The sequence below is a fragment of the Pteropus medius genome, unplaced genomic scaffold (assembly GCF_902729225.1).
Source record: "Pteropus medius unplaced genomic scaffold, Ma_sr-lr_union100, whole genome shotgun sequence".
Lineage (NCBI taxonomy): Eukaryota > Metazoa > Chordata > Mammalia > Chiroptera > Pteropodidae > Pteropus > Pteropus medius.
In genome coordinates, this window is record NW_024351730.1 from 9923531 (window position 1) to 9937180 (window position 13650).

Here is a 13650-nt window from a genome sequence, read left to right on the forward strand (position 1 = left end):
ACAAGGCATACGACATCACTAGGCAATAGAAATTTTTCAGCTACATTATAATTTTATGGGACCACCTTAGTATATGTAGTCCATCATTGATCAAAACATCATTGTGTCACTAAAATGATGGCAGTAGTTACACCAATGTAGGGAATATGATAAAGGGGGTCAAAAGAAACTTTAACTTAATCTGTAAAGTTTAATTTTTAGAATTGACAATGAGAATGTGTTTGTGTACAGCAGGTCTTCGAATAATGTAATTTCACTCAATGTTGTTTTATTATAATGTTCATGCAGGGGAAAAAAAATCAGTTCCCAGCCAAGGCTATTGTTTGTATGGAGTTTGCACATTCCCCATGTCTATTGTGTTTTCTGTTGGAATTCTTTTTTCCAATTCCCTTCCTAAAGATGTGTATGTTGGATGGATTGGTGTGTCTCCATTGTCCCTGTCTGAATGAGTGTGGATGTGAGTGGCCTGTCTGCAGAGCAGGATTCTGTTCCTGCCTTGGACCCTTTATAAATTTTCCCTGGTTATTTAGTAAAGAAAGCTTCATACCTTAAGAGAAGAAGGAGAGGAGAGGAAGAGAGAGAACAAAAGAAAAGAGTATGAGGAGGAAGTACAAGTTAACCAGGGAAAACCATGCTCACCCCTATATCCCGTGAGAAAAAAGGGCTCCTGCTTTAGAATCCTGGCCCTCCCATTTAGCAGCTAAGTGAACTTAAGCAAGTGTCATCATTTTTGGACACTCAGTTTTCTCTTCTGCAAATGAGAGAGTTAGTAAGAAAGCCTAGGTAAGCTGTCTAGCTTGGCATCTGGTTCATAAGTAGGGAGTAAGGCAATAGTGCTTCTGACAGGGCTATTGGGAATTGAGGCCATGAGAGCAAGGTGCTTGCTCATCTATGATGAAATATGATTAATTTTATCTCATGGAGGCTGACCAACTCCTCCCACCTGTTATTTAACAAAGAGAAGGGAAAGCGATTTCATGGGCAAACTTGAACCTTAGATCTGCAGAAATCCAGACATCAGATTCATCTATGCTTTAGGTTATCATTACCATTGGACTTTACATTTGCAGAACTCAGTAATTTGCAAAGCACTTTCCTTTCCATTATCTAATGTGATCCTCACAAGAACCTGGTTAGGTTATCAGGGCAGATGATATTTGCATTTCCAGAGGAAGAAATTAAGGCTCAGAAAAGCTAAGTGATTTGCAAGGGTCGCTTAGGAGTAGAGCAGGGATTCAAATTCAGTTTCGTGTGGTTACAAAACCTATACAATTTCCACCACACTGCTGTACCTCACCACTGGTTACTTAATAATATGAGCAATGAATGCAGGTGGAACGGACAAGGTAGAGCTTAGGGGGATGGCAGATAGAGCTAAAGGACAATAATTTTTGGATTGTCTCCCACTATCTGTTTACCACATATCACTATCTACTTTGTGGTTGCTCCATAGAAAGGACAGCAGATACCAGCTTCCTTTGTGGGAAAATGTGCTCTCAGTTAAATCTTTTGTGTAATCCAAAACCATCATGCTTGAATCCTGTATCTGCTTTGAGATATAATTCAGGGCAGGTCATTGTCTGTCTTTCTCTTTGATAAAGTTTTCCCGCTTTCTGCAACTCTCCACTCTTTGACACAGGGAATTTTTATACTCCATATTTGTTTGAGCACCTTCTGAATCCTTGGAGGATTTTCTGAGATTATGTTCCATCCATGAATCGTTTTTTTTTCCCAAGATCCCCTTCTACTGTCAGAAGCAGATTGTCCTTTACTCTTAGGGGTATTAAAATAGATTTTCCTTCTCTCTACGTGTGAAGTGAACTGTGACCATTTGGCTTAGGTGGCTTTGTTTCTGGCCAGCAATAAAAGAGGGAATTTGATGAGCAAAAATCATCTGGGCTGGTTTTCAAGACCTTGGTGAAAAGTTTCAAGATTTGAATGTTCTCAGATGCAGTCACTCACCATTGAAGATGAAAAAAGAGGAGGAGGGAGAGGAGGAAGGTGAGGAGAAGAGAGAGAGAGAAGAAAGAAAAAAAATAGAAAGGAACAGAAAAGAAAAGAAAAAAGGAAAAGAAAAAGAAAAAAATTTGTTTTACATCAGGATATGCTGACATTTTAAAAACAATGTATTTTTTCCGCCTGCGCAACACATCCAAATCAGGACCTATAAAAGTCAGCCCAGAGTCACGTTTCCTTAATGTCTCTTTGCTTCAATAATATGCTAAAGTAGTTATAAATCCTTTGTCTGAAAGAGGGGAAGGAAAGACAAATTTTTCATCCAGGAGACTTGGGTAAGATAGGGAGCCAAATACCATAATGTCTTCTTAAGCCCTTCAACAAGATTACTTAAGAGACTGATTTTCACTGCCAAAGCAAAGCGAAGAACTAAAGCAATTTGCCACATAAATTAGATAAACTTAGCCCAATTTCATCAAAAAATTGAGAATTTGGGAAGTCAGGGGAAGTAGACTTTCTTTGCCTAGGGAGTACCCTCACTTTTCTGTTCCATTTATCACTGGATATCAAGTTCTTTTTAAAAATAAAGTAAGCAGGTAGGAATGCATCTTATTAAAATTTCTACTTTATTGTTCTACAAAATTAACACTGAGTATTAACTATATGCTAGAGATTTTGCATATATCATCTCATTTAATTCTCATGACACATCCTCAGAAAAAAATAACCCTTATTTTCATTTGAGGAAACTGTGTTCTAAGAGAGATTTACTAAACTGCCCAAGATAATAGAGCCAGTGGGTGGCAAAAAAAAAATGTGGGGAGATTTGAACTCAATTCTACAGACACACACACACACACACACACACACACACACACACACCCTCCATTTTATATTGTATGCATCGAAAAGAGAGCACATAAGAACTGCTGAAAAATTCATATGTGATACGATATAATGAATACACTTTTACGATGTTTAAGTGTGAAGAATTTGCATTTGTGATGTGAGTTGTCATTAAATCATGTCATGATTTCAACCTATACATCCATAACAGAGATTTATTTTCACTCTGTTTTATACATCTATAAAATGTATAGATGTATAGATGACTTGGCTTCAGAGCTTCACTAATCAAATGAGAACTCGACCAAAGGTACCTGAGCTTTTGGCTCTCTGGCCTTGTTTTCAACGTGTTACGGCTTCTCATTATAAAAAACAACCCCCTCCTCCATCACGGGTATTGTAGACTTGGATTAGTTTTTGTTGACTATTTTGTCTACTAATGAGCAAATACAGTTTAAGACAGAGAAAGAAAGCTTCCTCAGTATAGTGTGCTAGTTAAGGGAATGAATTTATGAGTCCCACAGGCTGAATGTGAACTCACTCTACCTCTGAATGGTTGTGTCCAGGACAAGTTATTTAATCTCTAGAGTATTCTTTTTCTCACTTGAAACGTGGGGATAATAAAAGTATCTATCTCGTTGGTTTACTACGAGGATGAGTAAACACACTTAAACCACTTGCCCATGATACCTGATATAATTTAGTTATCATTAGAGGCACACTCTGACAAAAGAAATAATATCACGCTTCTTTAAAAATTGGACATTGCACATACCTTCTTAAAAATAAGCTTGAGTTATTAAAATTACTTTTTCAGAAAACATAATCTTTCAGAATTGTATGCCTGGAGTATAGCCAAAAATCACAGAGTTGAAACTGGTTAATTTTTATATTCATCATTTCCCTTTCAGAAAATTCAACACATAAACCACCAGTACAAAGTTCCATTCATAAAACAATCATGTTGCAAAGTTATTATTTAAATCTGATATATACTGATCAGTAATTTTCCTATTTCTACTTTTGTTCTATTAAATATATAAAAATATTATATAATCAGAGAGCAATCTTCCTCCAAGCATGGATAACAACGACTTTATTCCTTCTATCATTTACTTTGATGTAATTAATAATAATTTCATTGGGCTTTAGTTATTGGACAAAGTTACAGAGGACATAATATACTTATCATTAGAATATTCCATAAACAAATTATGAAAGAGGTAAATGGAAGACAAGGGACTAAATGAGTAAAAAAAATAATGTTAGCCTTTTGTAGTGCTTTCACTCAAGGAAAAACAAAATTTCAAGGACGAAACAAAGAACATTAGTGCCATCTGGAGGCAGGAGTCTATGAACCATGGGAAAACGTTATTAGCCCTGAAATGAGCAGCAGAGATAGTCTAGCTCTGTGTGGTCCAAAAGGGCAGTTAGCACACATGTGGCTAATCCAAATTGAAATGTGTTGTAAGTAAAAACAGAAACGAGATTTCAAACACTTAATATGGAATAAAATAGTGTGAAATATCTCATTCATAATTTTTATATTGATGATGTTAAAATATTTTTATTATGAGGTTAAAGAAAATATTTTATTACAATTAATTTTATCTTTTTATTTTTATCTTTTTAATAAGGCTTCTAAAAATTTTAATTACATATGTAGCTCACATTATCTTTCTATTGGACAATGCTGATCTCACCCTTACCATTCAGAATGTGGGCCACGGGCCAGGAGCACAGGTATTCATTACCTTAGAGCTTGTTACAAATGCAGAACCTCAGGCCCCCATCCCTAATCGACTAAATGTAAATCTTCGTTTTTTCAAAATCTCCAGGTGACTGGTTAAGTTTGAGACTTGCTGATGTAATTCAACCACCTTGTTTAAAACATGGGCAAACCCAGAGTGGTAACATGGCTTGTTCATGGTTATCCAGCTGGCTGCTCTAAAGCCTGATTCTCCAGTGGACTTGAAACTGCCCGATACCCACTCTACATGGCATCATCCTGCAGACTCCATCTCTTAGAGTAAAAAGAATACACACTGCTATTTTCACCAGAAAAAAAAAAAAACATATTATTGTAAATATATAAGAAAATATTGTGTCCTCCGGGGTATTTATAACAGAATTCTAGGGTATTCTTTAGCACTTGTGCAAGTAAATCACTTCAGAAGAATGTAGAAAACCTGCGTTTTCTACACTATTCCTACAAATAACGTCATCTGACTATAAAAAAAAAAAGTTTGGAGTTTGAAATTAATAATGTGTATTCCAATCACCGAGTCAGTAAAAACAATTTAAAGGAGAATGATTCCTCAGGATAAGTAAAAAAGTGAAAAAAAGAATTTCAGTTTTGTGACCCAGCTCCTTGCAGGAGGGTCTTATTCATTCTTTGAATGTCCAGCTCTTCACAATATGTTTAACACATAGATGTCTTTGAATAAATATGTGTTGAATAAACAGATCAGTTTCTGCTGATTAGATTCTATGCCTCAGGAAATGCTCCCTTCTTTACATTGTCTGATAACAATGTAAAGAAATTTAGGAAAGTGCTTAAGTAGGAACCATAGCTCAAATTAGTACTACTTTTTGTTAAAATCCCTTTGTAATTAAGGACATTTTTAAGAAAAAAACTCAAATAGATATTAGCTTTGGTCATAAAAGTATAACCCATGGCATAGGAGAAGGAGGTTCCAGGTAAAATGATATTGGCAAGTAATTCTAAGGAGCAGAAGTTAAAATATTTTCACCCATTTTCGTAAAGATTTTTACTAAAACAGATTAATTAAGCCTAACCAATTTCCAGTATCTTGTGCATATAGTTCAAATGTTTTCTCTCTTAAAATATCATTTTTTTTTGTTTGACAACTAGAAAATGTAGATTATACTTAGGAAATGAATTTCTGCATTATATGAATTGAATATACTAAGTACACTAGGAAACACGTTAACGAAATGATTTTTTTAAATGATGTAAGTCGTATAGGAAGGAAAGTTTTAACTCCCACTCTCTTCCTTTCAATTGTCCTATTTCCTCATGTTTTATCCATTACTGATGTCAGGTTTTGTTATTAACCTAAATAAAATAATAAGACATCAATTCTGTTTGTTACATATAATAATAAACAGATGATTATTGCATATAATTATCTGAATGGTAAAAATAATAAAAATAATATGTCAAAATATTAATTTATGTGTCATTAATTTGGCAATGAAATATGTACTGTCTTACAATATTTCTTCTATCGATGTATTGAATAGATGTGGAATGATTCATTCATTCATTCATTCAATATTCGTTGAGCACCTATATGCCGGGCACTGACACAGGCACTAGAAAAACAACAACTAATAAACCAATCCTTGCCCTTTGAGGAGCATTTATTCTCATAGGAGAGACAAACAATAAATACATAAATGATGAAATACATGGTATGTCAGATTGTAATGAGCAATGTGGAGAACATTAAGTGGAGAAATGCAAAAGAAGGGAGTACCATTTTATTTAGGGTGGTCTCTTGATTTTGAGTGGTAATGTGAAAGAAGCAAAGAAGGAGACTGTGCAAATATCTGGGGGAGAGCTGTCTGGTCAAATGGAACAAACATACACAGGCCCTAAGGCAGGAGCATGCTTAGCAGATCAAGAAACAACACAGAAGCCAGTATGAGGGGAGGGGAGTGAACACAAGCAAGAGTGGGAGGAGATGAAGTCAGAGAAGTAGTAGGGGCCAGATCAGGTAGGGCCTTTGGATGTGTCTGTAAGTACAAGGAAAAGTCCCTAGAGGGTTTAGCAGAGATGTGACATGATTTTACTCAGCCTTTAGAAGGAATCACCTTAGGGACCAAGACAGAGGTAAGAGTTAGAAGATTATTATAATAATCCAGGCAGTAAATGAAGGTGACTTGGACTAGGTTGATAGAGGTGGAGATAATGAAATGGTATCAAATTCTAGACATATTTTAGCAATAAAACTAACAGGATTTTCAGGTAGATTAGATGTAGTGTATAAGAAGACTCCATGTTTTTCGAGCAATGGAGACACCAGTTCCTGGGGGACACCTGAGCTGAGGGGAGGCACAGGGGAGGAAAGATCAGAGATTGCTTTTAGAGATGAATTTAAGATGGGTTTTACATGTCCATTCTATAAAATTAAACTAGAACAGAGTTCAAGGGAAATGTTGAAGCTAGCGTCCTTGACATTATTTCAGTTCCTGAGACATGAGGTCACTAAAGAAGTGAGTGGAAGTAGAGCCAAGAAGAGTTTCAGGACTGAGCATTGGAATATCTAACACTGAAGGGGGACGATTGTTGTTTAATTGTTCAGATGTTTAGTGTTGTTGTCTCCCAACCAACATGCTAGTTCCCTAAGGCTATAGCCCAGCCTATGTATTCCTCACTATGCACTTTGCCCATGGTGAATGTTCAATAAATGAATGAATAAATTAATGTGTCAGGCAATGTTTGGAGGGGTTACCAAGATAAAGAAAGGAAAAGTATGGGAGGACCATATCTGGCTTCTTCTCCAATCCCCATCATTCACTCTTCCCCATAGAAGAAAGAATAACTTACCTGCTTGGTGAATTTGAGAGGCTCAGCAGATTCTGGGCTCTTGCTTCTCCCAGAGGAGAAGCCTAAAATTCTAAGTAAATTTGCTGTTTGGGGGCTAAGAGAGGAAGAGAGGAGAATAAATTATCCCCCCTTGAATATCAGTGTGTCGTTATGATGTCTTTTGTGACTAGTTCCTTTTACTCACTATACTGTTTTCAAGGTTCATTCACATCGTAGCATGTATCAGTCCTTCATTCCTTCTGATGGCCTAATATTATTCCGTTTTAAGTATATACCATGTTTTATTTATAGGCATTTGGATTGTTTCCACATTTGGTTATTATGAATAATGCTGCTATGAACAATCATGTGCAAGCTTTTGTGCAGACACATGTTTTCACTTCTTGGGGTTATATACCTAGGAGTGAAATTGCTAAATGGCACCTTTATGTCTAACTTTCTGAGGAAATTCTAAACTATTTTTCAAGGTAGATGCTCCATTTTACATTACTATCAGACTGTATGAGGGCTCCGATTTCTCCACAACACTTGTTATTATTTGATTATAGTAGTCCTACTGGGCGTGAAGTGGTATCTCACCGAGGTTTAGATTTGCATGTCCCTGATGGATAATAATGTTGAGGATCTTTTGATGTGCTTATTCGCAGTTTGTATGTTTTTCTTTATTTCTTCCCCTGCCACTCATAGACTGGTTTGAATCCTATTTCTATTGCACTGATTGACTTTACATTTTTAACATGAACTTGAGACTTTAAGTCAAACACAATAGTTCCAAATACAAAGACCTTAAAAGAAATTACCATTTCATCCCAGCTTAACTGTTAGCTAGTATTTTAGTCCAACTTTATTTTTTATACAAGTTCATCATTATTGTTTTATAGAGTCAGTGTTTACTAGTAATCTAACTACACACTCACATTTACCAATTACAGTGTTCACCATTGTTCATTGCATCTCATTCTTTCCTTCTGAGTTCAATTCCCTTCTTCCTAAACAACATGTCCAAGTTTTTTTTTCAATAATATCCTATAACTGATAAATTTTATTTCTTCAATTTTTTTTAAAAAAAATCTCTTATTTTTGAATAATAGTTTCTTTTGTAGAAAATCTAATTGACAATTACTTTGCTTAAATATTTTGAAATATGATTCTATTGATTTCTGGATTCCACTATTGCTATTGTTGGTCTAATTATTGCTCTTCTTGGTAATTCATCTTTCTTCTCTGGCTGCATTTAAGAGTTTTCTGTGTGTTTTGTCTCCAACGTTTATTTTTACATCTGTGTCTACATGTCTATTTTTATTTATTCTTCTCAAGTTTTATTATGTTTCTTAAATGTGAAGATTCACAATTTTAATCAAATGGGAAACAATCTCAAACATTACCTTTTCAAACTTTATCTATTCTGCATTTCTCTTTTCCTTCTGGCATCCTACTGATTATATATTGGCTCTCTCCTTTACTCTTCTTTGTGTCTTATCTTCTTTTATGTTCCATCTCTGTCAAGTTTTGTTGCTTTCCGGGTATCTACCACAGATTTTGCTTCCAGGTTTCTAATTGGCTATTCAATCTCTTTTTTTCCTTTTCTAGAAGTTCTACTTGGTTCTATAAAAACTTCCTTCTCTTTTCTTAATAGTACATTCTTTATAGGGTTTTGATTCCTTCTATTGTGTCTTTGATAACTTTAAACATACTTATTTTATGTCTTTCAGACTTTGATTCAATTATCTCAATTTCTTAGTGTTCTGTACACCTGATTCTTGTCACTCATAATAGATTGATTTCATATGAGTTCTATACTTTTTTGGGAACTTATCTTTGATGTGAGTTCTTTCCCTCCAAGTGGTTTGGCATTTGCTTGTACCAGGCAGAAGTATCAAAACCTTAGACCAATTTTTTGTTATTTTCCCGACTGAGATAGACAGTTAAAGATAAAAATAGAATCAGTAACCAGGTATTGAACCAGTGACCTCAAGTAAACACCTAGAAAGCAGACAGGTTTATACTTTTCCCCCATCCAAAGCTCAACCTACTATAGACAAGCCTTTTTTCATCTACCTCTGCCAATATGTAGATTTTTCTTTCAAATTCATCTTTATACACTTCACTATAGAAGAATATAGAGGAATTTTATAAACTATTTATTGTTGTTGTAGGATGTAGATGGTAGCAGCAGGCTATCACTCCTGCCACAACAAATAGAAAAAAATAAAAGCAAAAAACCAAAAATTATATTTTAAGACATTGAAAGGCTATAGAAACAAAGTCTACAGTAGTTAAATCCCAGAGAAGTAAAAGTTATTCCCAAGAAATTAGCAGTCATTTCTCTCCTGCCACCTTAATTTCACAACAGAATTAAGATGGAAATAACAGAAAGATAACTAGAAAATCCCAAAATATATGGAGATTAAGCAACAAACTTCTAAAAAACACATGGGTCAAGAAATAAATCTCAAGGGAAATTTTAAAATATTTTGAACTAAATGTAAATGAAAATACAACTTATCAAAGTTTGTAAGATGCAGCCAAAACAGCGTTTAGAGGGAAATTAAATGCATATATTAGAAAAGAAGAAAAATCTAAAATCATTAAGTTTCTACCTTAGGAAACTAGAAAACAAATAGTAAATTAAACCCCAAGTAAGCAGAAGAAACAAGAACTAGAGAAGAAATCAATGAAATTGAAAACAGGAAACCGGTGGGAAAAATCAACAAAACCAAAAGCTGATTCTTTGAAAAGGTTAATAAAACCAATAAGCCTCTAGCCTTTTTTCGAAGGAAAAAAGATAACACGAATTACTACTATCAGATATTAAAGAGGGAATATCTCTACAGATCCTCATGGACACCAAAAGGATAATAAAAGAGTATAAAGGAGCTGTCTGTATTTTCTGTTCATCTCTCTGTAAACCTAAAAGTGCTCTAAAAAATAAGTCTATTAATTTAAAAAAATCCTAAATCATGTCCTATCAGCAGGATTGAGAGTGAAAGGGTGGGAAGAAGCAGATTATTCTTAATGGATGGGGAATACAGCATATGATAACAAAAACTGCTTGTGCTTGAATAATTTATTAAATGAATAAATACTGTGAAGACTCTATCTCCAAATGAGGTCACATTCTGAGGTACTGGGAGGAGGGCTTAAAACTTCAACATATGAATTTTTGTGGGACAAAATTCAACCCATAACACGAGGGAAGAAATGAAGGGCACATAGCAAGGCTGGACTTACGTCAGCTGCATTGGCCTGGAGCAGCCTAAGGCAGAGTTATGCAGCTGAGGGAAGTGAGTGGGAAGCCATGGGCTCCAGTCCTAGCTATGATGAAATAAAGCCAAAGCTGTTCAGAAGACTCAGGCAGAACTCTGAGAACTAGCCAGGGAGGAGCAAGCCCAACAACTGTTCCAAGCTTCATGCCAGGCAGGTGGAGGGTGGAGCAGGGGAGGAGTGTGACTGAGGAGAGTAACATGGTTAGACCTTTCAGCTATTTCTGGAAGCAGAGTGGAAGATAGGAATAGAGTAGGATGAGGCTGGGAGAGACAAAAGGCAGGAGAACAGTTAGAAGCTTTTGTAAAAGTTTAGTTGTGGTCCTACGTGAAAACTTCAGTGGCCCTGCAAATCCCCTGCCATAAGAGAAGGAAGGGAATGAGAACTGGTGTGTGGGGGATGAAATGTAGAGAAAAGCAGTGACAGAGCATGAATTCAGGCTGAGAAAGAAAAGCAGCAAAGCATACATCTCTCAAAAGCATTTACCCTCACTCCTCATTGCCACAGTTTTCATTCCCCCTTTGCCCCCACTCCCAACTCCGTCGCTATCTCTCAGGTTTACTCATTTGTCCTAGTCCCGTTTATGGTAAAGTTCAACCTTTTCCTTCTGATGTGTTATGCAACTTCAACTATATATCAAGTGTCTGTTTACATGGGGGTCTGTTTCTAGACTCCCCATTATGTTCCATTGTCTAGATGTCTATTGGTGCTTCCGTACCACACTGACATAATTACTATAGATCTGCATTAGTCATTTTTTATCTCCTTTTTTAAAATTTAGTTTTAATTTTGGTTGACATACAATATTGTATTAATTTCAGGTGTACAACATAGTGCTTAGACGCTTATATACCTTACAAAGTGATCGACCACAATAAGTCTAGTACTGTATTAGTCTTAATATCTCATAGAGCAAGTCCTCCAACTTTCTTCTTTGTCTTTGAGAGTACCTAGAATGTCAACTGTAATTGAGTGCTTTGATCATCGTTAACTCTTCTTACTTCCATACAAATTTTAGAATCAGCTTAAGTTTCATAAAAAGTTTGGGTTTACAATGAGATACCATCTCAGACCTGTTAGAATAGCTATTATCAACAGGACAAGTAATAACAAATGTTGGAGAGTATGCAGAGAAAAAGAAACTCATACACAGCTGGTGGGACTGTAAATTGGTACAGCCTCTATGGAAAACAGTATGAGTTTGGGTTTACAATGAGATACCATCTCACACCTAAGAATTGATCTATCATATGATCCAGCAATCTCTCTATTGGGTATTTACCCCAAAGACTTGAAAACATATATCCAAAAAGATATATGCACACCGATGTTCATAGCAGCATTATTCACAGTGGCCAGGACATGGAAGCAACCAAAGTGTCCTATGATAGATGATTGGCTAAAGAAGCTGTGGTACATATATACAATGGAATATTACTCAGCCATAAGAAGAGATGAAATACTGTCATTTGTGACAACATGGATGGACCTTGAGATAATCATGCTAAGCAAAAAAAGCCAGACAGAAAAAGTTGAAAACCATCGATATCACTTACATGTGGAACATAAATCTAAAAGCAACAAACAAACAGAGACTCATGGACATGGATAGTAGACTAGCGGTTACCAGAGGGTAGCAGGGGAAGGGGAGGGTCAAATATATGGTGGCATAAAGAAATCTAACTATGGGCAATGAATATACAATGCAGTATATATATGACTTACTGTTGAATTGTACACTTGAGACTTACTGGATTTCATAATAATAAAAAAAAAGTTTGGGTTTGATTGGGATTTTATTTACTTCATAAATCACTTTAGGGAGACTTGTCATCTTAACCATATCAGATCTTCCAATCTGTGAGCTTAGTAACTTTCTCCTGTAAAATATGTCTTCTTTAATATCAGTAATGTTTTATTTTCTTTGAAAAAGACTTACATATCTTATATTAGATTTATTCCTAGACACAATATTTTTTGCCATTGAAAATAGTATCTTTAAGACATTTATTTTCTGTTTGTCCCTGGCAAATAGAAATAATCAATATTTATAAATTGATTTTTGTATCCAGGAACCTTACCAAACTCTCCTATTAGTTCTAATAGATTATCTAAAGACTCTATTGGAGTTTCATATTTTCTTCAAATGACAGTTCGTTTCTTACTCTGTAGTCCTCAGAATTTTATTTCTTTTCTTATTTATTGAATTGACTAGGGCTTTTAGTAAGGCATTGACTCTAGAGGTGACCGAATTCAAATTCACATTTTAAAGGTGAAGCCAAAGGGATTTGCTGACAGATTGTATTTAGGCTGTGAGAAGAATCAAGGTTGAGTTTGGGTTTTTAGCCTGAACTTTTGGAAGAATGGCATTGCCATTTACTACAGACAAGGCCAGAGGTTTGTTGATCATATAGTACAAGTAATTAAATGAAGAAAGACAAAAACTGACTGATATTTATTGGCAATGAATACTCTCTCTAACAGACTTTAGCCTGGTTTTCCACTTTTGAAACCACTCGCTCCAGGGAAGATTTATACATTTACCAGTGCTCTCTGTAGTTTCACTTGCGACTTCCTATTCAGCTACTGCCCTCTATAGGAGGTTTGTCTGAATATAAACTGTGCCTTCTGATTAAACCCAATCAAAAAATATGGAATAATTCTTCCCTCTGGCCTCAAGCTTTCCTGTTTCCACTACACATTTGCGCGCGCGCGCGCACACACACACACACACACACACACACCCATCTTATTTTGCCATTTTTCTCCAGGTCAGATAACTATAAGAGAGTCTTCCACCCAGGAAACTTGGGCCCTGCAATGCATTCACAAGTAGCTTGTCTAAAAGGATGTTCTAGAGAGGCCAGCTGCATTTCCGACCGGTTATCCAAAGAACAATGAAGAAACAATGAAGGGATAATCCCTGCAAAAGAGATCTTTGGTCATACAAAAAGGCCTCGTTGTCCTAGCTGGAACCCAATTTGACTATCCTTTATCAACATGTCCCT